This window comes from Hyperolius riggenbachi, chromosome 5, assembly GCF_040937935.1.
Source record: "Hyperolius riggenbachi isolate aHypRig1 chromosome 5, aHypRig1.pri, whole genome shotgun sequence".
Classification (NCBI taxonomy): domain Eukaryota; kingdom Metazoa; phylum Chordata; class Amphibia; order Anura; family Hyperoliidae; genus Hyperolius; species Hyperolius riggenbachi.
The window spans coordinates 353,689,575-353,714,055 of NC_090650.1; the positions used below are offsets into that span (position 1 = coordinate 353,689,575).

General features: G+C 45.9%; 1 protein-coding gene across 3 annotated transcripts in view; it reads left to right on the top strand.

Moving 5' to 3' along the window:
- Positions 1 to 24,481, top strand: part of DNAJC5B (DnaJ heat shock protein family (Hsp40) member C5 beta) — a 346,166-nt gene that overhangs the window by 172,808 nt on the left and 148,877 nt on the right. Inside the window, exon 2 of one of the 3 annotated variants that reach the window (XM_068237448.1) lies at positions 13,086 to 13,124. The exons of the other annotated variants lie outside the window; for them this stretch is intronic. The gene's annotated coding sequence lies outside the window, so the exon portion shown is untranslated. The remainder of the gene's footprint in view (positions 1 to 13,085; positions 13,125 to 24,481) is intronic. 3 annotated transcript variants of the gene reach the window in all.

Here is a 24,481-nt window from a genome sequence, read left to right on the forward strand (position 1 = left end):
GTGACTGGCCAGCAGTAACTATATATGGAGTAGTGCTCTCTGGCGCCACCCCTAAGTGATCAACCAATAGTTAACAGCTCTGGGGTCAGCTGATCGGCTTGGTCAGCTGATCCCCCCTTGCCCACCATAAAAGTTCTGCCTCTCATCGCGCGCGCGCGTATTCCTAAGCCTGTGTGAATTAACAGACTCAGCCACACCAGACACACGCTGCTGCGTGCAAACCGCCGCACTGGACGCGGAACCAGCCGCCTTGCTGTCAATACATGCGGCGGCTTTTCTGCGTTCTGCCATGTTACCAGACGCACGCTTCCGCGTGCAAACCGCCGCATTGGACGCGGAATCAGCCGCCTTGCTGTCAGCACACGCGGCGGCTTTTCCGCGTTTTCTCACAGTACCCCCCCCCAAGGAGTGGACTCCGGACATCTCCTACCCGGCTTTCCAGGATGTAAGTTATGGAATTCCCTTTTTAACTCCTCTGCGTGCATACGACATTCTGGCACCCAAGTTCTCTCCTCTATGCCATACCCCTTCCAAATACTGCACGGAGTTCTGCACAAGCCGTGAGTCCAGAATCTTCTCAATTTCATACTCAGGTTTGTCATCAATCAACACGGGGGGGAGGGAGCGGAATCCACGTGCACTGCTGGCTTGAGCAAGGACACATGAAATGATCTCACACCTCGCATGCTGGTGGGGAGATCAATGGCATAAGTGACATTATTGATTTTCCTGGTCACTGGAAAAGGACCCACAAATCTAGGACCCAACTTGGGGGACAGTTGCTTCAGAGCCAAATGTCGTGTGGACACCCAGACCAAGTCTCCTGGAAGAAATTCCCACTCTACGGAACGTCTCTTGTCAGCCTGTTTCTTCTGACTCTGAAAAGCCCTCCCCAAATTCCTCTTAACCATTCCCCAAACCTGCTTTAAAGAGACTCTGAAGCGAGAATAAATCTCACTTCAGAGCTCATAAATACGCCGCTATCCCGCGGCTTAACGGGGGTCCCTTCACCCCCAACCCACCCCCCAAAAAAGTTGGTCGGAAAATGGTCGCTGGCTGTCTCTTCCTGGAGGCAAGGGCTAACGGCTGCAGCCCTGCCTCCCAGCGCGTCTATCAGACGCGCATCGCCGCCTCTCCCCCACCCCTCTCAGTGAAGGAAGACTGAGAGGGTCGGGGGAGAGGCGGAGATACGCGCTGACAGACGCGCGTGGGGCAGGGCTGCGGCGGTTAGCCCTGCCCCAACCAGGAAGCGCTCCCCGGGTCTATCGAGGGGGATTTGGGGGTGAAGGGACCCCCGTTAAGCCGCGCTATAGCGACGTTTTAGCAGGGGCACACGTGCCCCTGCTATTTATGAGGTCTGAAGCGAGATTTATTCTCGCTTCAGACTCTCTTTAAAGACTTCTGCCAATTCTCCAGGGCTGGAAACGGAGTAGAAGCCACTGGCAATGGGGTGAACTTAGGTGACCTTCCTGTCACCACCTGAAATGGGGAAAATCCTGAGGAGGAGCTTTTCAAATTGTTGTGTGCAAATTCTGCAAACGGCAAGAATTTGACCCAGTCGGTTTGAGCGTCTGCAACAAAACACCTCAGAAATTGTTCCAGAGACTGATTGGTTCTCTCGGTCTGGCCATTGGTCTGTGGGTGGTAGCCTGATGAAAAAGAAAGCTCCATGTCTAACTGATGGCAGAATGCCCTCCAAAACTTGGAAACAAATTGGACTCCCCGATCTGACACTATATTTTCCGGAATGCCATGCAGCCGGAAAATATGCTGGATGAAGAGATCGGCCAATTCCTGGGCCGAAGGCAGTCCTTTCAGGGGGACAAAATGGGCCATCTTACTGAATCGATCGACTACCACCCAAATGACCATCATGCCCTCAGACCTGGGGAGTTCGCCCACAAAATCAATGGACAAATGGGTCCATGGCTCGCTCGGGACTGGTAAGGGCTGCAATGTCCCAACAGGGGCCTGACGGGAGGGTTTGCTCCTAGCACACACTGCACATTCTCTCACATACTCCTTGCAGTCAGTTGCCAATGACGGCCACCAAGCACACCTAGCAATGAGGTCCTGAGTTCTGGTGGCCCCAGGATGCCCAGCATTCTTGTGGGAATGGAACAACTGCAGTATTTGTAGACGAAAAGGCAATGGTACAAACATGACCCCCTCAGGCTTCCCTTCTGGTACATCCTGTTGGAACGGACCCAACGTCTCTGTCCAGTCCCTCCAGGTCTCAGTGGCTGCCAGAACCACCTTCTGAGGGAGAATGGTTTCTGGGTCTGAGGGCTGAGCTGTTTCGGGCTCAAAACATCTGGATATGGCATCAGCCTTGATGTTTTTACTACCAGGGGTATACGTGATTACAAATCTGAATCTTGAGAAAAATAACGACCACCGAGCCTGCCGGGGGCTAAGTCTCTTAGCGCCCTCAATGTATTCCAAATTCTTGTGGTCAGTGTAAACAGTAATGGTATGTTCTGCCCCTTCTAGCCAATGTCGCCATTCTTAAAGGCCAACTTGATGGCTAGAAGTTCCCTATTGCCTATATCGTAGTTTTTCTCTGCGGGAGAATACCTACTGGAGAAATAGGCACAAGGGTGCAATTTTCCCTGCAAACCAGAACGCTGAGACAGCCCCTACCCCTACCTCTGAGGCATCTACCTCCACGATAAAGGGATAGGTGATATCAACATGTCTCAAAATGGGTGCAGAACAGAACAATTTCTTCAGAGTGGAGAAAGCAGCATGGGCCTCAGGAGACCAGTGGTGAGTATCTGCCCCTTTCTTGGTGAGACTGATAAGAGGTGAGATCACCGTAGAGTACCCCTTTATGAACCTCCTATAGTAGTTGGCGAACCCCAGAAACCTCTGGAGCGCCTTCAGTCCTACAGGTTGGGGCCACTCCAAGACAGCTGAAACTTTTCCAGGGTCCATAGAGAGGCCAGAGGTCGAAATTATGTACCCCAGAAAGGCGACAGAGGTCACTTCGAAAATGCACTTCTCCAACTTAGCATACAGCATATTTTGTCTTAATTTTCGTAACACAAACTCAACATGTTTCCTGTGCTCTGAGAGGTTGGACGAGAAAATGAGTATGTCGTCTCTGAAGACTTCATTAATCAGCTCCTGAAAGAAGCTCCTGAAATGCCCCATTACACAACCCGAAGGGCATCACTAGGTACTCGTAGTGCCCGTCGGGCGTGTTAAAGGCCGTCTTCCATTCATCACCGTCCCTGATACGCACAAGGTTGTATGCACCCCTTAAATCCAGTTTCGAGAAAATCTTAGCATTGGTGACTTGAGTAAATAAATCGTCTATTAAAGGCAAAGGATAACGATTTGTTACTGTGATTTTATTTAAGCCCCGATAATCAATGCATGGACGGAGGCCTCCATCCTTCTTTTTCACAAAAAAGAAACCTGCCCCAGCTGGGGACCGAGAAGGACGAATAAAACCTTTGGCTAAATTTTCTCGAATGTATTCTTGCATGGCTAATTTCTCTGGCCCAGATAAATTATAGAGATGACCTCTAGGGGGCATACAACCAGACCTGAGATCAATGGGGCAGTCAAAAGGACGGTGTGGAGGGAGTTTATCTGCTGACTTGGGACAAAACACGTCCGCAAATTCTGAATACTGATCTGGCAATCCCTCCATGTGAATCTTGGTTTTACCTAAGGTTACTTTCGCTAGACAATGATGATAACAATGGGTAGACCAGCTCGTTAGCTGACCTGTAGCCCAATTGATTTGAGGCGAGTGAATTTGTAACCATGGCATGCCAAGAATGATCGTGGAGGTTGTCATTTGTAACACCAGGAATTGTAAACTTTCTTTATGTAACACCCCTATTGTGACCCCTAACTCTGGGGTCTGAGACAAAGGGTGGTTTCTCTGCAGGGGGGAATCATCCACCGCAGTGACCCGAATCTGTTGTTTTAATGGGAGGATCGGGATCCCCAATTTCTTAGCAAATTCATAATCCATAAAATTGGCCGCTGAGCCAGAATCAATGAAGGCCTCAGTGATCTCTGTCTTATCCCTCCAAGATATAGTACAAGAGAGAAGCAAACGTTTATCATCTAGAGGTAATGACTGCGCACCTAGGGTATTACCTCCGACTACACCTAGGCGGCAGCGTTTCCCGACTTCTTTGGACAATTCTGCACATTATGACCCCCCTCTGCACAGTATAGACAGAGCTGTTCTGTTTCTCTGCGCTTCCGTTCCACCCGGGACAATCTCGACCGACCAATCTGCATTGGTTCTGGTGGAGGTGAAGCGGGTGGAGATGGAACAGATGGAGGCGCTGCGTAGGACAAGTATCTCACATTGTTCCTACCCCGGGTCTGTCTTTGATATCGTAGACGACGATCAATTCTGATGGCTAATGAAATGGCCTCATCAATAGATTTTGGCTCAGGATGACCCAGCATTAAATCAGAAACTGCGTCTGACAACCCTGATAAGAAACAGTCTAGAAGAGCGAATGCATCCCATCTAGCTGACACTGCCCATTTCCTAAACTCTGCAGCATAGTTCTCTACCGGACCTTTGCCCTGTCGTAACATTTTGAGCTTCCACTCAGTGGTAGAGGCAATGTCCGGATCATCATAAATTATGGCCATAGCTTTAAAAAACTCTTCCACCGAGGTTAGGGCCTGATCCCCTGTCTGAAGACTATATGCCCAAGTCTGGGAATCCCCTGACAATAAAGTCTTAATAAAGGTTACTCTCTGTGCCACGGTTCCTGATGAATTAGGCCTTAACTCAAAGTATGATAACACTCTATTTCTAAAATTCCGGAAGTCAGATCTGTGACCAGAAAACCTTTCAGGTACAGACATGCGTATGTCTGTGCTAGGAGGAGATCGCACTGCATTCACAGCCGTTTGAAAGACTTTTACAGTCCCAGACAAAGCGTTGATTTGGGTCTGGTGACTGTCCAGCACTCGGGTGTAATTCTCCACCGTAGCGGTGAGTGCATCAAGACGGCTGCTGAGTGCGTCCATTTGGGTGGTCTGCCGTTCTGTAACGATCGGTGTCAGCACGCATAGAGAATCTGATTATTGGTGATCTGCAGTATCACCAAGAATACAGATATATACCTGATTATTGATGATCTGCAGAATCACCGATAATACAGATATATTACTAACCTCTGGACACCTAAGTATATAAGAGTGTATGGTGTAACAGTAATACTTTGAGAAACACACCTGATGAGCAGGTGATCTTTGGCAGTATAGGCAATACTGCTTTTAGAGAGTACAGGAACCTTCCAGCAGCCTGAGACTCTCCAAGGGGGGGAGTCAGGCTGGAGGTAGGAAGGACCAGAGAGTGAGTGACACCTTAAGGTGGATGTCACTATCTGATCCGGAGACTATCTCTTAAAGGAATACTATCGATACCCAAGTGTTCTAAAATGACAGTGTGCAAATAATGTCTAAGTAGCTGTGTAAACATTTTCCTACTTTTCATGTTAAATATCAGAGGCAAAAGCTGTAATTTATTGAGGGTAGGATTTAGCTATATTGGGACAAATCAAGTGCAGAAGGGGTGTCTGCTTCAATGCACAGCCAGAGTTGCATATCAGAGAAAGCAAATATCAAACATATCAAACTCTGAAAGCAAAAACAGTATGAAAAAGCTGTGACAATTAGTTACATTTCCTCTGCTCTCTTCAGACATGTCAGTCAGAAACACAGGACACAGGAGCTGCAGCTGTTGGGAGCTCTCTTCTCTGTCACACACAGAGCTACACATAGATTTAACTGATCAAGTGTGAGGGGAATTTCCCCTCTCCTCATGGCTCAGTCAGCTGTCAGTTTTGGCGTCAGTAAAGTTTGAATGTATTTTGATAACAGTAAACAAAGAAGTTGCTACTAAAATGTATACACCAGTACTTAGCAGCACTTCCCAAACAATTCCTGTGTCAATTGAAAAAAATATGTGAATCGATAGTATTCCTCTAAGGGGAGAGATAGCTCTCGAGGTCGGGCAAGCCAGGTTGGCAACACACGGACAGACAAAGTACAAAGAAAGAAAGCTGATTCGGTATCCAAGGCAAGCAGGGTCTGGCAACGGAATATCAGATGTGCAAGGTACCGAATCAGAGATCAGAGGAGTAGTCAGGAAAGCAATAAGTCATAACAGATATCAAACAATACCTAGCCTGGGTGTGAGGTCCGTGGTCTCTACACCCTGGAACTAGTCTGATGTATAACAGAATGATAACACAAGTTCCCTAGTCTGGGTGTGAGGTCCGTGGTCTCTACACCCTGGAACTAGTCTAACATATAACAGAATGATAATACAAGTAATCTGGCTCAGTGTGAATTCCCAGGTCCTACTGGTTCAAACACACTGTTGGACCTGACTAAGATCTGAGTGCTTCCAAGTAGTGTTCGCAACGGCAGACAACTTGTGACTGGCCAGCAGTAACTATATATGGAGTAGTGCTCTCTGGCGCCACCCCTAAGTGATCAACCAATAGTTACCAGCTCTGGGGTCAGCTGATCGGCTTGGTCAGCTGATCCCCCCTTGCCCACCATAAAAGTTCTGCCTCTCATCGCGCGCGCGCGTATTCCTAAGCCTGTGTGAACTAACAGACTCAGCCACACCAGACACGCTGCTGCGTGCAAACCGCCGCACTGGACGCGGAACCAGCCGCCTTGCTGTCAATACATGTGGCGGCTTTTCCGCATTCTGCCATGTTAACAGACGCACGCTTCCGCGTGCAAACCGCCACATTGGACGCAGAATCAGCCGCCTTGCTGTCAGCACACGCGGCGGCTTTTCCGCGTTCTCTCACAACTAACTCCTGTTTCCATCACCAGTAGACTAAGTGCCCTACACTAAAGTCTGATGCTCCACCAGTAACCTTACACTACACTACACTACATTACATTACATTACACTAATTCCCGATTCCCCCACCAGTTACTACACAACACTAACTAACCCCTGCTGCCCCACCTGTAACACTACACTACATTAAACTAACTCCTTCCTCCCCACCAGCTACAATATCTAAACACTTGTGATCTCACCTATCCAGCTGTCCATCCATGCACTCCTGTCCTTTGATGTCAGCTGTGATGATATTGACGCGGCGGGGGTGCAGTGGCGATCTCAGCAGGGGCCGCAGCGGCTGTTCCTCCATGTATTGTGACGGGGGGAGGGGGCAGAAAAGGCACGACCCAGGGCTAATTGCATATAAAGTCAGTTGTAAGTCCCTCCGACTCTATAGTCACTCTCCACGCCACCGCGATAACCTGCCTCTGGCCACTCAGACCGGCTCCATGACGCCAATCGTCTGCCTACGTGCCTGCCCTCAATGCCGCCACCAATCATTCACCTCCATGCCACCGTCAGCCATCCGCCTCTCTATGCCGCTGCTACCTCTGCCTCCATGCCCGCTCTATGTGCCTCTGCAATAATCCGCCTCTGGCCAGCTCTCTGTGCAGCATCCATGCCTGCTCACCAAGTTCCTGCACGGCTTCGGCGTGGCAGAACACGGGAGATCGTAGAGGTAGTTATAACTACCGATGCCTCAGAACTTCCTTGTTTGCTAGCTCCCACCTCGTGACGTGTGACGTGGCAGAAGGAAGTACAAGGAAGTTCTGAGGCATCGGTAGTTATAACTACCGCTACAATCTCTGCCACGCTGATGCCGTGCAGGAACTTGGCGAGCAGGCATGGATGCTGCACAGAGAGCTGGCCAGAGGCGGATTATTGCAGAGGCACAGAGAGCGGGCAGGGAGGCGGATGTAGCAGCGGCATAGAGAGGTGGATGATTGACGGCGGCATGGAGGTGAATGATTGGCGGTGGCATTGAGGGCAGACACGTGGGCAGATGATTGGCAGCATGGAGCCGGTCTGAGTGGCTGATGAATTTAAATCCTAGGCACAGATGTGTGGCTACAGTGGGGGCACCGCATGAGGCTGGCGGAAGAGTGAGGAGAAAAAGGTGATTGACGTGCAGAAAACCACACGAACAGAGACCCAAGGAGGCAAATAGTAAGGAACGGGTTTTTTTTTTCAATTTGTGCACTACTTTTTGCTATCTTCGGACTATAAGATGCAGGGACTTTTTTTCCCCACTTTTGAGGGAGAAAAGGTGCGTCTTATAGTCCGAAAAATACGGTAATCAGGGATGGGCTTTTGAGTAATCACGAGTGCTTACTTGTGATTCAAATGAGCCTTAATTGCCGCAGCTGAGCGGCAGTGGCGTAGCTAAGGAGCTGTGGGCCCTGATGCATGTTTTACAATGGGCCCCCCCCCGCCCCAAGCACTCTATACATAGCAATTTATATGGCGCACCAAAACCTGCCAATGGCAACTACAGTGTCAGAGGTGCAAGAAGGGGATGGGAAACAGTTTGTTAATGATTACCACTATTCAAAGTATCTATGGAAGTGATTATTATGAGCACAGGACCAATAGAAAGCTAATACTGTAGTTGAGGGAGGGCCCTTCGGGGCCCCTCTGGCCCAAAGGCCCCGATGTGGTCTCAACCTCTGCAACCCCTATTGCTACGCCCCTGCTGTGTAGCTGGATTACAAGGGGTTATTTACCCATAATTCTGCCGTCCACACTGCGTTTCAAACAGCTTGCATGCGTCCTATTGGTCGCGTTGCAAGCCTCACCACGGCGCACTTCCTGCTTCAAGCCGCAAGCACTCATGCACTGGCGTAACAATAGGCCCTGCAGCCCGCAGGCTGGTGGAGCGCACGGAAGGTATGTATCTGTTTGCTGCTCGCCGATGTTCGCGCTGCCCACAGACACTTCTTTAAGATGGAGGTTAGCGCAGAGGTGAGAGCCCCGAGGTGAGGGAGAGGGGGGGAACTTCCCCTCTCCCCGCCGACTGTGCCCACGGCTTTCCCCTCATGCTGCCACCCCTCCAGCCCCCACAAAACGGCCCGAGCGGGCCCCAGGGAGGGAGAGGGGGGGGCCGCTCTGAAAATCTGCAGGGGGGCCCGGCGGGGCCTAGTTACGCCCCTGCACTCATGATTACTCGAAAGCCCATCCCTGTGCATAATCAGCTGTGATTGATCCTTAATTGTTAAGTCAGTCCATAAGGTGTGGTCAATGTGGTAGTAAAAGTATAAAAATGTAGGTGTTGCTAAGACAAATATTAGGGTCTGTGGGTCTAGTTGCTCAAAAGTAGTTATGTCCCGACGTCCTTTGTCTAGCAGACATCATGAACATGGAGAGAGACGATCTAGGAGGGAAAGGAGTCAATCACATTCCCCACAACTAAGATGTAGCTATCATGGCCACTCTTCATCTTCACAAAAGCACAGATCTTCTCATCTACAGTTTAAGGATAGAACTGCTGCACAATCCCACTCTGCCTGTTTTGAGCAACAATACTCTAAATCTCATAATACACAACACTCTACATCTGGCAAGCCACGCCACTCTACATCTGGTGAGCCACGCCACTCTACTTCTGGTCAGGCATGCCAGTCTACACCTGATGAGCCACGCCACTCCACACCTGGTCAGGCATGCCAGACCAGTCTACATCTGCCCAGCCATGTCAATCTACATCTGCTGAACCACGCCAGTCTACATCTGGTCAGTCACGTCAATCTACATCTGGTCAGTCACGTCAATCTACATCTGGTCAGTCACGCCAGTCTACATATGGTCAGCCATGTCAGTCTACATATGGTCAGCCATGTCAGTCTACATCTGGTCAGTCACATCAATCTACATCTGCTGAGCCACGCCAGTCTACATCTGCTCAGTCATGCCAGTCTACATCTGGTCAGTCACGCCAGTCTACATCTGGTCAGTCACGTCAGTCTACATCTGGTCAGTCACATCAATCTACATCTGCTGAGCCACGCCAGTCTACATCTGCTCAGTCACGCCAGTCTACATTTGCTCAGTCACGCCAGTCAACATCTGGTCAGTCACGCCAGTCTACATCTGGTCAGCCATGTCAGTCTACATCTGGTCAGTCACATCAATCTACATCTGCTGAGCCACGCCAGTCTACATCTGCTCAGTCATGCCAGTCTACATCTGGTCAGTCGCGCCAGTCTACATCTGGTCAGTCACGTCAGTCTACATCTGGTCAGTCACATCAATCTACATCTGCTGAGCCACGCCAGTCTACATCTGCTCAGTCACGCCAGTCTACATTTGCTCAGTCACGCCAGTCAACATCTGGTCAGTCACGCCAGTCTACATCTGGTCAGCCATGTCAGTCTACATCTGGTCAGTCACATCAATCTACATCTGCTGAGCCACGCCAGTCTACATCTGCTCAGCCATGTCAGTCTACATCTGGTCAGTCACGCCAGTATACATCTGGTCAGCCATGTCAGTCTACATCTGGTCAGTCATGTCAGTCTACATATGGTCAGCCATGTCAGTCTACATATGGTCAGCCATGTCAGTCTACATCTGGTCAGTCACATCAATCTACATCTGCTGAGCCACGCCAGTCTACATCTGCTCAGTCATGCCAGTCTACATCTGGTCAGTCACGCCAGTCTACATCTGGTCAGTCACGTCAGTCTACATCTGGTCAGTCACATCAATCTACATCTGCTGAGCCACGCCAGTCTACATCTGCTCAGTCACGCCAGTCTACATTTGCTCAGTCACGCCAGTCAACATCTGGTCAGTCACGCCAGTCTACATCTGGTCAGCCATGTCAGTCTACATCTGGTCAGTCACATCAATCTACATCTGCTGAGCCACGCCAGTCTACATCTGCTCAGTCATGCCAGTCTACATCTGGTCAGTCGCGCCAGTCTACATCTGGTCAGTCACGTCAGTCTACATCTGGTCAGTCACATCAATCTACATCTGCTGAGCCACGCCAGTCTACATCTGCTCAGTCACGCCAGTCTACATTTGCTCAGTCACGCCAGTCAACATCTGGTCAGTCACGCCAGTCTACATCTGGTCAGCCATGTCAGTCTACATCTGGTCAGTCACATCAATCTACATCTGCTGAGCCACGCCAGTCTACATCTGCTCAGCCATGTCAGTCTACATCTGGTCAGTCACGCCAGTATACATCTGGTCAGCCATGTCAGTCTACATCTGGTCAGTCATGTCAGTCTACATCTGGTCAGTCACGCCAGTCTACATCTGGTCAGTCACGCCAGTATACATCTGGTCAGCCATGTCAGTCTACATCTGGTCAGCCATGTCAGTCTACATCTGGTCAGTCACACCAGTATACATCTGGTCAGCCATGTCAGTCTACATCTGGTCAGCCATGTCAGTCTACATCTGGTCAGTCTCGCCAGTCTACATCTGGTCAGCCACGTCAGTCTACATCTGCAGGCAGAACACCACCCAGGGGACTGCCCCCTAATGAATACATGTGCCCCTCCCCCTTGTGTGTGCATTTTACATTACCTGTCCGGTAGCAGCCTCCGTGCGGTGAAAGTTCATCTTGCCGGGCAGCCGCATAGCCGCGTACATGCTACCAGAGAATAGTGTCTGACGGCAAACGCTATGCGCCCTTAGCGTGTAAGCAGAACCCGGCGAGATGGACGGTCACCGCGTGGAGGCTGACTCCGGACAGGTAATGTATAAATGCACACACCAGGCACATTTATACATCGCGATGGCAACGGTGAGGGTTTCGTCATTTTGTCGCTCGTTCCGAAATCTGCCGCTGTACCGCAGCACACCCGACCAACCAAATTCGAGCCTGACATCTTGCGGCATGCGCGATCGACAATGCAACCAATTTCCGTCCTGAAATTGGTCGCTTTGTCGATCGGGCATGCACTTGGAGGCACCGATTTTCATCCAATTACATTATTGGATAGTCGATCAGCGCCAATTCGTCTGATGTATGGCCACCTTTATGCTGTTCCGTTGCACACATTCGAGCAAACAACTTCAAGCCAACATCTTGTATTATGTGCAGTTGAGTAACGCAAACAATATCTGTATGAATTGGTTGCATCATTGGTTGTGGCTGCACTTGGCTAATATTATTTGTTTTTGGTCTATCATCCACAGGGCCGGTTCTAGACTTTTTGCTGCCTGAGGCAAACTTGTGAGGATCCCCCCTGAATTTACACCTGACAATTTGCACCGCACGTTATAGCTGCGGTGAACCCCCCCCCCAAAACATCCTCAGTATAGGTAGGTAGCCAGGTATAGGTGCCCCCAGTATTGGTAGCTAGGTACAGTTACCCCAGTATAGGTTATCCAGGTACAGTTGCCCCCCGTACAGGTTGGCCAAGCACTCTCTTCACTTCCTGTTTCTGCCTGGTGCTGCCCCCAGACTTCTGCCGCCTGAGGTAGTTGCTTCACTTGGCATCATGGGCGGACTGGGCCGGATCGTCCGACAAAGTAACAAATGTATGGCCACATTAACAATACAATTTCTTTGTGAAGAAACGTTCAAGCAAACAGAATTTATGAACACAATCTCCATTGATGTGCACAATCGCTTATGACAGATTCGACAAATTTATGGAAGATTTGATTGTGTTCCATACAAAATGTTGATTTTTGGGTTGTTTGTGTTAGATAGTAAACAAAGATGTTTTTTTTTTGGATGGTATATAGACCATTTTTTCATACGATCATAATGATCTGATAGTTTGAAAGATTTTGCATTTGAAATGTGTTCATTTCTGCAAGCCTTTACAATGTTACACATGTTGTGTTTTTCAGTGCAAAAGTAATGTTTTGTACAAATGTGCTCACTTTTCAGGCCCATTCACACAAGAAGCACTTTTCTGAGCGTTTTGAGATTGATTAGCATTTTTTAAAATCGCTCCCATTCACTTTAATTAAAATCGCAATAAAAATCACAAAAAAAATTGCTGCGATTTTCTCATACGCGATCGCAAAATTGTGCCGATTTTTACCGCGATTTTAATGAAAGTGAATGGGAGCGATTTTAAAAAACGCTAATCAATCACAAAACGCTCAGAAAAGCGCTTCTAGTGTGAATGGGCCCTCAATGTCTTGCCATGTTAAATAGCAAATGTTCATCACTTGGGCTACCTAGATATATTTTATACATTTAACCATAATCATATCATACATCTAATGTTTTTTTTTTACATTTTTACACAAACAGAATCGCAAAACCCAACAGGGGACCTTGAAGAAAATACAGGTATGGATCCTGACTCTGGACAAGATAACCCAATGGATGATGCATATGTGTAATTGCTTAGGTACTTTTTTAATTGTAAAATGCTTAAAAGTTATTTTAAATAGAATATTAAAATTATCCCCTAGGAGATAGCTCAGGAGAAAACGTTAATTGCATATGGGCCCGGTTGTGAAAATATCACCCAGGAGAAAACTTGTGAGAAAAAGTGACTTGCATAAGGCCCCAGGGGCAATATGCAATTCAATTTTTCACCTGTGTTTTCTCAAAGGTGATATTTTTACAACTTAAAGTAAAATGCCTTTTAAGCAACCAGCAAGCAAACAAATACTCTAAATATTTTTACAGTAATGTTTTACCTACTTTTTGGTACTTTTTTCTATTGCAAAGTGCTAAAAAGTTATTTTAAATTGAAGATTAAAAATGATCTCCTAGGAGAAAACTCAGGTGAAATAGTGAATTGCATATGGGCCCAGGGGCCCATACGCAAATCACTTTTTTCACCTGAGTTTTCTCCTAGGAGATATTTTTTCATCTTATGCTGAATACACATCATGAGTTTCCGCGTCGCACGCGTTCGTCGATACGCGTCGATTCGATTATTTCCGAGGATTTCCGAGCGCATTTCGAATATTTTTAGGTCGAATGCCATGTAAAGTATGGCAAATCGACCTAACGATCCATCGAACCGCGAATCGGACATGTCAGAAATAATCGAATCAACGCGTATCGACGGACGCATCGAACGAGGAAACGCATGGTGTGTATCCAGCATTAGGCCCATATGCAATTCACTTTGGGCCTAATGCAATTCACTTTTTCACCTGAGTTTTCTCCTATGAGAAAAATTTTCACCTTTCATTTAAAATAACATTTTAGCATTTTGCAATGGAAAAAGTATCAAGAGGTAGATAAAAACTAAAAAGTACTATCAAAATTATTTTGAGCATTTTTTTGCTTAATGATGGGTTTAAAAGTCATTTTATTGACAAGTTTCAAAATATCATCTAGGAGAAAACTTAGGTGAAAAATTGAATTGCATATGGCCCATAGTGTTTAAAGAGGATCTGTAACATAAAAAGATCCCCTGGGGGGTACTCACCTCGGGTGGGGGAAGCCTCCGGATCCTAATGAGGCTTCCCACGCCGTCCTCCATCCGTCAGGGGTCTCGCTGCAGCCCTCCGTGGAGTCCGGGCAGCGGTGACGTCATTATTTACCTTCCTGGCTCCTGCGCAGGCGCTCTGACGGCTGTCGGCTCCGAACTACACGGAAATACCCGATCGCCGTCGGGTCTGCTCTACTGCGCAGGCGCAACTTTCCGGCGCCTGCGCAGTAGAGCGGACCCGAATGAGATCGGGTATTTCCGTGTAGTTCGGAGAGGAAAGCCGCCACAGCGCCCCCGCTGGAGCCAGCAAAGGTAAATATTGAAATGACAGTCGGCACAGTCGCCGGCTGTTCGGAGGGCTGCGGCGAGACCCCCGTGGGACAGAGGACGGCGTGGGAAGCCTCATTAGGATCCGGAGGCTTCCCCCACCCGAGGTGAGTACCCCCCAGGGGATCTTTTTAATGTTACAGAGTCTCTTTAAAGAGACTCTGAAGTCTCTTTTTTTTACCTTATTTTGTTAAACAATCCTCTTCAGCAATAATGCCCCAGTTGAATCGCAGCATCCCCGCAGCAGATGAGTTATTTATTACTGAGAAATCGACCTACAAAGTTCCACGACTTTGCAGGTCGCAGATTATGTTGCCCTGGAGAGACAAAGCTTTGAGCTGTAGCTCTGCCTCTCCGTAATCAATCTCCGCGGATCTCCGCCTCCTCCCCGCCCCTCTCAGTGAAAGAAGAGTGAGAAGGACGGGGAGAGGCAGCGGTCGGCGGAGATTGACTGCGGAGGATGCAGAGCTACAGCGTAAAGCTCAGCCTCTTACAGGAAGTAAAGCCCTGCGAGCCCGGGATCTTTGCAGGGCTATATCTCAGTAATAAATCACTCATCTGCCGTGGGGATGCAATGATTCAACTGGGGCATTAATGCTGAAGAGGACAGTTTAACAAAATAAGGTAAAAAAAGAGACTTCAGAGTCTCTTTAAAAATGCATACAACCTGCATTGCTTTTATGCAGAAGGGCCCATATGCAATTAACATTTTCTCCTGAGTTTTCTCCTAGGTGATATTTTCAAACTTGTCAATAAAATTGCTTTTAAACTACCAGCAGGCAAGAAAATACTTAAAATTATTTTGATAGTACTTTTCCACCTACCTTTTGATATTTTTTCAATTGCAGAGTGCTGAAAAGTTACTTTGAGGCTACTTACACACCAAGACGTTGCGTTTTAGGGGACGTTATGGTCGCATAACGTGCCCCTAACGCAACGTATGGTGGTGTTGAAGTTGGACGTCAGATTGAGCTGAGTTATGCAGCTCTCAAAGCAGCCGCTCCAGGTTAGTGATGGGAAGTCTGGATCTTTTTAAGGATTCAGATTATTTGAATCGGATCATTGAAAAGATCCGGATCTTTAAAACCGAATCATTTGAATCATTTTACTAGGGAAGCAGACTGGGTGAAATGACTAGCAGGACAGGACTTTCCCTGCACTGTACATTCTGTATGTTCCTGTTTCTTCCAGACAGACATCCTGTGAACCGAATCTTTCATTGTAATGATCCGGATGATTCGACTCACAAAAAAGACAACACAACAGTCCCACCACGAGTCTCTGCAGTGCAGTGAATATTAATTAGCCATGTGGCTGGCCGCAGAGGAGGAGGGGAGACCTCCTCCTCCAACATTACTGAGCATGTGCAAACTGTCTAATGTGGCTTAGCTCAGTATAACGTACAGCATGCAGCACTTTGTTTAAACGTGCTGCGTTACAATGTAACGCAACGTGTGCACTGTGAACAGCACAATTGATGTTACAGTGCTGTGAGTTAGGCTGCGTTACTGGCTGCTGTAACGTGGGACTTTAACGTCCCACTGTAAAACCAGCCTAAACAGAAGATAAAAATGATCTCTTAGTAGAAAACTGAGGAGAAAAAGTGAATTGCATACAGTATGGGCTAAGCCATGACATCACTCACTGAAATTCACTGGCTTCTTTAAAACACCGGCATGGCCCATATGCAATTCACTTTTTCACCTGAGTTTTCTCCTATAAGACACAGTATTTTCACAACTTGTAAAAAAATGCCTTTTGTCACCTCCAGCAAGCAACCAAATACTCAAAATAATGTTGACATTACCTTTTCACCTACTTTTTGGCGCTTTTTCCATTGCAAAGTGCTATAAAGTTAATTTAAATTGAAAATGAAAAAATATCTCCTAGGAGAAAACTCAGGAGAAAAAGTGAATTGCATATGGCCCCCAGAGGCCATATGGGCCCATATGCAATTCACCTTTTCTCCTGAGTTTTCTCCTAGGTAATATTTTTAAACTTGTAAATAACATGTCTTTTAAGCCACCAGAAAGCAAGCAAATAATTTTGATAGTACTTTTTCGCCTATTTTTTAGTACTTTTTTTAGTTGAAAAGTGCTGAAAAGTTATTTTAAATCGAAGATGAAAAATTATCTCCCAGGAGAAAACTCAGGTGAAAAAGTGAATTGCATATGGGCCATGGAATTATTATTTTTTCACCTGCATTATCTCATAGTAGATAACTTTCATCTTCTCTTTAAACTAAATTTTCTTTTTTTAAAGATTCTTTATTTATACAAAAAATTTTATCTTACATACAAAAGACACATCTTTTACTCATCAATTCTTCAAATTTAACATATATAATGAATTCCATTAAAGCCAAACAATTATTATTTAATCTTTAACCCTTCCACCCCTTAGAAGCGCTTTAATCCTAAAACCTTCTACAGCTGGGTATTTCCATTCAACACCTTATTCCTAAATTTACTCCATTCTCCATTCTTCCTCTTCCCTTTCATCCCCTTTTTTCCTAACAATCTCCATTCATCTTCCACAGCTCAAATCCACCCTGCCTTTTCCCTCTTTTCTCATTCATCCCTCACATTCGCATCCCCACTCACTTCTTCCATATACACTTGGTGGGGGAGAGAGAGAGGGGAATCAACGGGGCCCCAGGTACTCAGTTCTAGTTTCTTTTCTCTTTCTTTTTTCCCCTCTTTTCCTTGTTACCTCAACTTCATTAGTCCCTCATGAATGCCTCTCGGAAGCCCCTCTTTACTCTTCCTGTTCATTAATGCTTATAATATTTTTATAATCTTCAGTTTCCATAAATTCTTCCCACTTCTCCCATGTCTGCTTGAACTGATTTTCCCTTCCTCTCTTTTCCTGCACTAGTTGTTCCATATTTAATATACGTGTTATCTCTCTCATCCATTCACCTAGTGTTGGGGTATGTGTAGTTTTCCACCATCTTGCTATTAATATTCTAGCTGCATTTATTAAGTTTTTTATCACAGATTTCATATATTTCTTTAAGCCTATTGAGTTAGCATGTAATAAAAAGAATCCTGGATCTTCTGGAGGGATCCGCCCCTCTATCTCCCCAATATATCTCCGCACATTCTCCCAAAATGTCTTAATTTCCTCACAGCTCCAAAATATATGTATCAAGGTTCCTCTTTCCCTATTGCATCTCCAGCACCTCGTGTCTGCCCCCACATACATCCCGCTCAATCTACTGGGAGTATAATACCATCTACTTACCAGCTTAACCCTCGATTCCTGTCTCCTGACAGACACAGAACTTCTGTGCATAAGATATAGTATGTTCCCCCATTCTGTATTTGTGAGTTCCCTCTGTATATCTCTCTGCCATTTACTCCTCCAGTTGCCTGTTAGATCTTGGGGAGCATTTAGTATGTTATATATTTTCGCCAGGGAGCCCTTGCTAGTTCCCTCCTCCACACATAACTTCTCAAAGGGCGTTAATTTCCTGGAAAACTCCTCCTTTGTGCCCTGCTATGCAAGGAATGCTCTAAATTGCATGAGACTCAACCATTCTATTTTACTACTCTGTGTATCTACCAAAAACTTATCTAGGGGCTCCCATTCACCTTCTTTCACCAGCTCCCCTGCTCTTAATAACTGTTGTCTCCTCCAGTAAGGATATGAATTCTTTTGACATCCCTGTACAAATTCTGGGTTATCCAGTATCGGGAGAAGTGGAGAGGGTTGATTCACTAACTGAATTTTCCGCCTATACAGACCCATTGTCTTTAATGCGTTATTCAAAAAACACCCTGCCAATTGTCCACTTCTCACGCTCTTATTTAACCAAGGCAATCCTGAGAGGGGTACACTAACCAAGTTCTGTTCCATTTCCACCCAAATTTTCTCATTATTATTCTTGTGCCAGTCCACTATTCTATTTAAAGAAGCTGCCACATGATATAATTGGGGATTCGGTACCGCTAATCCACCTTTCTCTTTAGTTTGTGTCATTAGTTTATAATTCATCCGTGGGGGCTTCGAGTACCAGATAAATCTCAAAAATTCCCTCCTCAGCAGTGAAAAAAAGGATCCTGGGACTGCCAGGGGCAGAGATTGAAAAATGTATATTAGTCTTGGCAAGATATTCATTTTTAAAATACTAATCCTTCCAAACCATGAGAACTCAGGTCTATTCCACTTATTCAGATCTCTCTTCACCTCTTGAGCTATCTTTTTGTAGTTTTTTTGATATAATATTTGGACATCTGGTGATATATTTATTCCTAGATATTTCAATGCAGATGGTACCCATTTTATAGGGAAGTATTCCTTTAATTGTTCAATCTCTTTTTGTTCTATAGCTACTCCCATTGCCTCGCATTTCTCCCAATTAATCTTAAAGCTTGATAATTGCCTATATCTATTAAATTCAGCTAGCAGACATGGCAGGGATACCCTGGGGTTAGATAAAAAGAACAGGAGATCGTCTGCAAAACCTGCTACCTTATGCTCTCTATTTCCCACTTTCAACCCCTTTACATCTATATTTGCTCTAATCCTCCTTAAGAGGGGCTCTAACATTAACACAAAAATCAGTGGAGAGAGGGGACAGCCTTGGCGAGTCCCATTAAAAATCTTCAAAGGCTCTGATAACATCCCATTTACCTTAATTCTTGCCGTCGGAGCGGAATATAGAGCAAGGACCCGGGCCAGCATATTCTCCCCTAACCCTATGTGGGTAACAGTGGTGCTCAACAGAGCTCGAATATTCGAGTAGTTCGAATATTCGAGCTCTTTTTAAGCTATTCGAGCTCGGTATTCGAGCTCCGAATAGCTGCAGGTATTCGAATGGGCTATTCGAGTAAACTCGAATAGCTCATTCACTATTCGCGCTATTCGAGCAAACAGCGCTATTCGAGCTCGAATACCGAGCTCGAATAGCGTCATAGCCCAGATTGATGTCCTTTGAGCCAATCAGAGGGCTCCCAGGCCCTCTGACGGCAGCCAATCACAGAGGGGGACCCTGGCCAGCCCCTACCCTATAAATAGCGGCCGCCATGTTAGGTTTTTCCGTCCTTGCTTGAGACTTGTACAGAGAGAGATCTGCTCCTTTGTGCTTTGGCTTAGCAAGTGCTCTATAGTGGTCAACTACCTAGCGTTTTTGCTCACATACACCTGCTCTATACACCTATATTGTTGTTAGTTAGATAGACATTGTATTTTAGTTAGTAGCTTTTGTGTTACATAGAGACAGCTGCTGCAGGCTTACAGCTTTAGGCCTCAGGGCCTGCCTGTGTGGGCAGCTGTTCTCTCCTGTCCTTTGTTACTTTATTTCTCATCTATACCAGTATTTCTGCTGTCCTTTACTACTGAGTGATTGTATTTTGTATTGTAGTTATATACTGTAACTGTACTAGGACACTCACTGTCACTGTTTGTTCATAGCTCCTGCGTGTGCGTGCACTCACTGTCTGTAGTGTACACACACTCTATTTCCTTGTGATTACTACTGATTATTGTAACTTCTAGTTGTACTTCCTGACTGTTACTACTTACTTACTGTACTAGGGACACTCACTCAGTCTCTGTTCATAGGCTAGCTCCTGCGCGTGTGTGCGCGTGCGTGCACTCACTGTCTGTAGTGTACACACACTCTATTTCCTTGTGATTACTACTGATTATTGTAACTGTCTGCTAGTTGTACTTCCTGACTGTTACTACTTACTTACTGTAGTAGGGACACTCACTCAGTCACTGTTCATAGGCTAGCTCCTGCGCGTGTGTGCGCGTGCGTGCACTCACTGTCTGTAGTGTACACACACTCTATTTCCTTGTGATTACTACTGATTATTGTAACTGCTAGTTGTACTTCCTGACTGTTACTACTTACTTACTGTAGTAGGGACACTCACTCAGTTACTGTTCATAGGCTAGCTCCTGCGCGTGTTTGCGCGTGCGTGCACTCACTGTCTGTAGTGTACACACACTCTATTTCCTTGTGATTACTACTGATTATTGTAACTTCTAGTTGTACTTCCTGACTGTTACTACTTACTTACTGTACTAGGGACACTCACTCAGTCTCTGTTCATAGGCTAGCTCCTGCGCGTGTTTGCGCGTGCGTGCACTCACTGTCTGTAGTGTACACACACTCTATTTCCTTGTGATTACTACTGATTATTGTAACTGTCTGCTAGTTGTACTTCCTGACTGTTACTACTTACTTACTGTACTAGGGACACTCACTCAGTCTCTGTTCATAGGCTAGCTCCTGCGCGTGTTTGCGCGTGCGTGCACTCACTGTCTGTAGTGTACACACACTCTATTTCCTTGTGATTACTACTGATTATTGTAACTGTCTGCTAGTTGTACTTCCTGACTGTTACTACTTACTTACTGTACTAGGGACACTCACTCAGTCACTGTTCATAGGCTAGCTCCTGCGCGTGTTTGCGCATGCGTGCACTCACTGTCTGTAGTGTACACACACTCTATTTCCTTGTGATTACTACTGATTAGTGTATTTTCTAGTTAGTGTACTAGGGGACACACTCACTGTTCACTGTTCACACTTACTGTAATTTGTTGTAAAAACAAAACAAAAAAAACCATTAAAAAAAAAAAGGTTTAATTTTTCTGCGGTGCCCGGGTTGAAAACTGTGTTGTCCCTGTTGTGTATTGGACACGATGTGGGCTTCACGACCGCTGTCTGGGACCTCCTGCTGTGTTTATTTACAGCCCTGGTATCAACGCTAGGTACCAGGGCTATTATGTCACGCTGCCTGCCTGCTGCCACACTCACATTACTCCTCCATTCCTCCTGCTGCTGCTGCTGTCTGTCTGTGTTTCCCACTGCCAGGGTACACAGATTTACCTTCTGCTGCCACCAGCTATTACGTCAAACAATAGCTATATCTGTGTAATTTGTTGTAAAAACAAAACAAAAAAAAACCATTAAAAAAAAAAAGGTTTAATTTTTCTGAGGTGCCCGGGTTGAAAACTGTGTTGTCCCAGTTGTGTATTGGACACGATGTGGGCTGCACGACCGCTGTCTGGGACCTCCTGCTGTGTTTATTTACGCCCTGGTATCACCGCTAGGTACCAGGGCTATTATGTTACGCTGCCTGCCTGCTGCCACACTCACACTACTCCTCCATTCCTCCTGCTGCTGCTGCTGTCTGTCTGTGTTTTCCACTGCCAGGGTACACGGAATTACCTTCTGCTGCCACTCTGCCACCAGCTATTACGTCAAACAATAGCTATATCTGTGTAATTAACTTGTACAAACAAAACAAAAAAACCATTAAAAAAAAAAAAGTTTAATTTTTTCTGAGGTGCCCGGGTTGAAAACTGTGATGTCCCAGTTTTGTATTGGACACAATGTGGGCTTCACGACCGCTGTCTGGGACCTACTGCTGTGTTTATTTACGCCCTGGTATCACCGCTAGGTACCAGGGCTATTATGTCACGCTGCCTGCCTGCAGCCACACTCACACTACTCCTCCATTCCTCCTGCTGCTGCTGCTGTCTGTCTGTGTTTCCACTGCCAGGGTACACGGAATTACCTTCTGCTGCCACTCTGCCACCAGCTATTACGTCAAACAATAGCTATATCTGTGTAATTAACTTGTACAAACAAAACAAAAAAACCATTAAAAAAAAAAAAGGTTTAATTTTTTCTGAGGTGCCCGGGTTGAAAACTGTGTTGTCCCAGTTGTGTATTTGACACGATGTGGGCTGCACGACCGCTGTCTGGGACCTCCTGCTGTGTTTATTTACGCCCTGGTATCACCGCTAGGTACCAGGGCTATTATGTCACGCTGCCTGCCTGCTGCCACACTCACACTACTCCTCCATTCCTCCTGCTGCTGCTGCTGTCTGTCTGTGTTTCCACTGCCAGGGTACACGGAATTACCTTCTGCTGCCACTCTGCCACCAGCTATTACGTCAAACAATAGCTATATCTGTGTAATTAACTTGTACAAACAAAACAAAAAAAACATTAAAAAAAAAAAAAGGTTTAATTTTTTCTGAGGTGCCCGGGTTGAAAACTGTGTTGTCCCAGTTGTGTATTGGACATGATGTGGGCTGCACGACCGCTGTCTGGGACCTCCTGCTGTGTTTATTTACAGCCCTGGTATCACCGCTAGGTACCAGGGATATTATGTCATGCTGCCTGCCTCATTGACTGCCTGGCCTGCTGCCACACACTCATCCTCCTCCTCCTGCTGCTGAATTTACCTCCTGCTGTCTGTGTGTTTCCACTGCCAGGGAGCACATACAATAGTGCTTCCAACATGCGTGCGCCACCAGCTATTTATTACGCTCAAAAATAGCTGCATTTCTTTAAAAAAAAAAATTATAAAAGAGAAATAAGTGAAGAAGAAGAAGACGATATAGAAGAAGAAGAAGATATAGAAAAAGAAGAAGAAGGAGAAGAAGAAGAAGGAGAAGAAGAAGAAGAAGAAGATGAAGATGAAGATGAAGATGAAGAAGAAGATGAAGAAGAAGATGAAGAAGAAGAAGAAGAAGATGAAGATGAAGAAGATGAAGATGAAGATGAAGAAGAAGAAGAAGAAGAAGAAGAAGATGAAGAAGATGAAGATGAAGATGAAGAAGATGAAGAAGAAGAAGAAGAAGAAGAAGAAGAAGAAGATGAAGATGAAGATGAAGATGAAGAAGAAGAAGAAGAAGAAGAAGATGATGAAGACGATATAGAAGAAGAAGAAGATATAGAAGAAGAAGCTATAGAAGAAGAAGATATAGAAGAAGAAGAAGAAGAAGATATAGAAGATAAAGAAGAAGAAGAAGAAGAAGTATATACAGTACTGAACAAAATTTTGGACACAACTTCTCTTTCCACCTTTTTTTTTTTTAAAGGAACATCCCCACATAATCACTTGCTGTTGTTACTTGGAAAAAAAGATGTTTCTTGCATCATTCACCCTCAAAACAAGTGTTGGAAGCTAAGGCCAATTCGAATAGTCAGCTCGAATAATGAGCTCGAATACCGACTCGAATAGTGAGCTCGAAGTCCGAGGTCGAATCGAATAGTAAAAATTATTCGAATCGAATATTCGACTTACCTCCAATAATTTACTATTCGAATTCGACCAAACTCGAATTTTAAAAAGGGGTATCCGAGCATCACTAGTGGGTAAGAACTGCTTTCATGAAGTCCCAGTCTACCCTGTCAAATGCCTTCTCGGCATCTGTCGAGAGGCACATGACAGGGAGCCGGGACTACTTCGAATGCTGAAGTAGCATAACTGCTCGCATGACATTATCACGCGTCTCTCTGCGGGTTATGAACCTGGTCTGGTCGAGATAGATCAATTCCGGCAATATCCCCGCTAATCGTGTTGCCAATATGTGTGCCCCTAATTTCAGATCCACATTAAGCAACGATATTGGTCTATAACTGGAGCACTGGCCCGGGTCCTTGTCCTTTTTTAATATTACCGTGACCTGTGATTCCAGTGAGCTCCTCCCATACTTTCCCCCCCTGTCCCCCCTCTCCACCAATGAATTCAAAGCATCGGCAAGGCGTGGGGCCAGAACGGACTCAAAGCATTTAAAATATTCTGCCCCTTGATAACACCTCTATGGAAAGAAGTACAGAATCTGATTACTCAAGTCACAAGGGTCTCAGTTCCTTTGGACCCACTCCTTATGCTTCTAGGTAAACCTATACCGAAAGTACCCAAAACCACTATGCGTTTAATCTCTCATATTCTAACCGCTACCAGGCTCTCGATTACATCTGCATGGAAAAAAATAGCCCCACCCACCATCCCCGAAATTAAAATTAAAATAAACTGGACCAAATCAATGGAACAACTAACTGCCTCCCTAAGGGACACGGAAACTAATTTTCATAGGATATGGGATTCCTGGGTGCATTTCTCCCCTGACAATTTACCCCCCTGATTCACGAACCTCATCTAACAAAAAG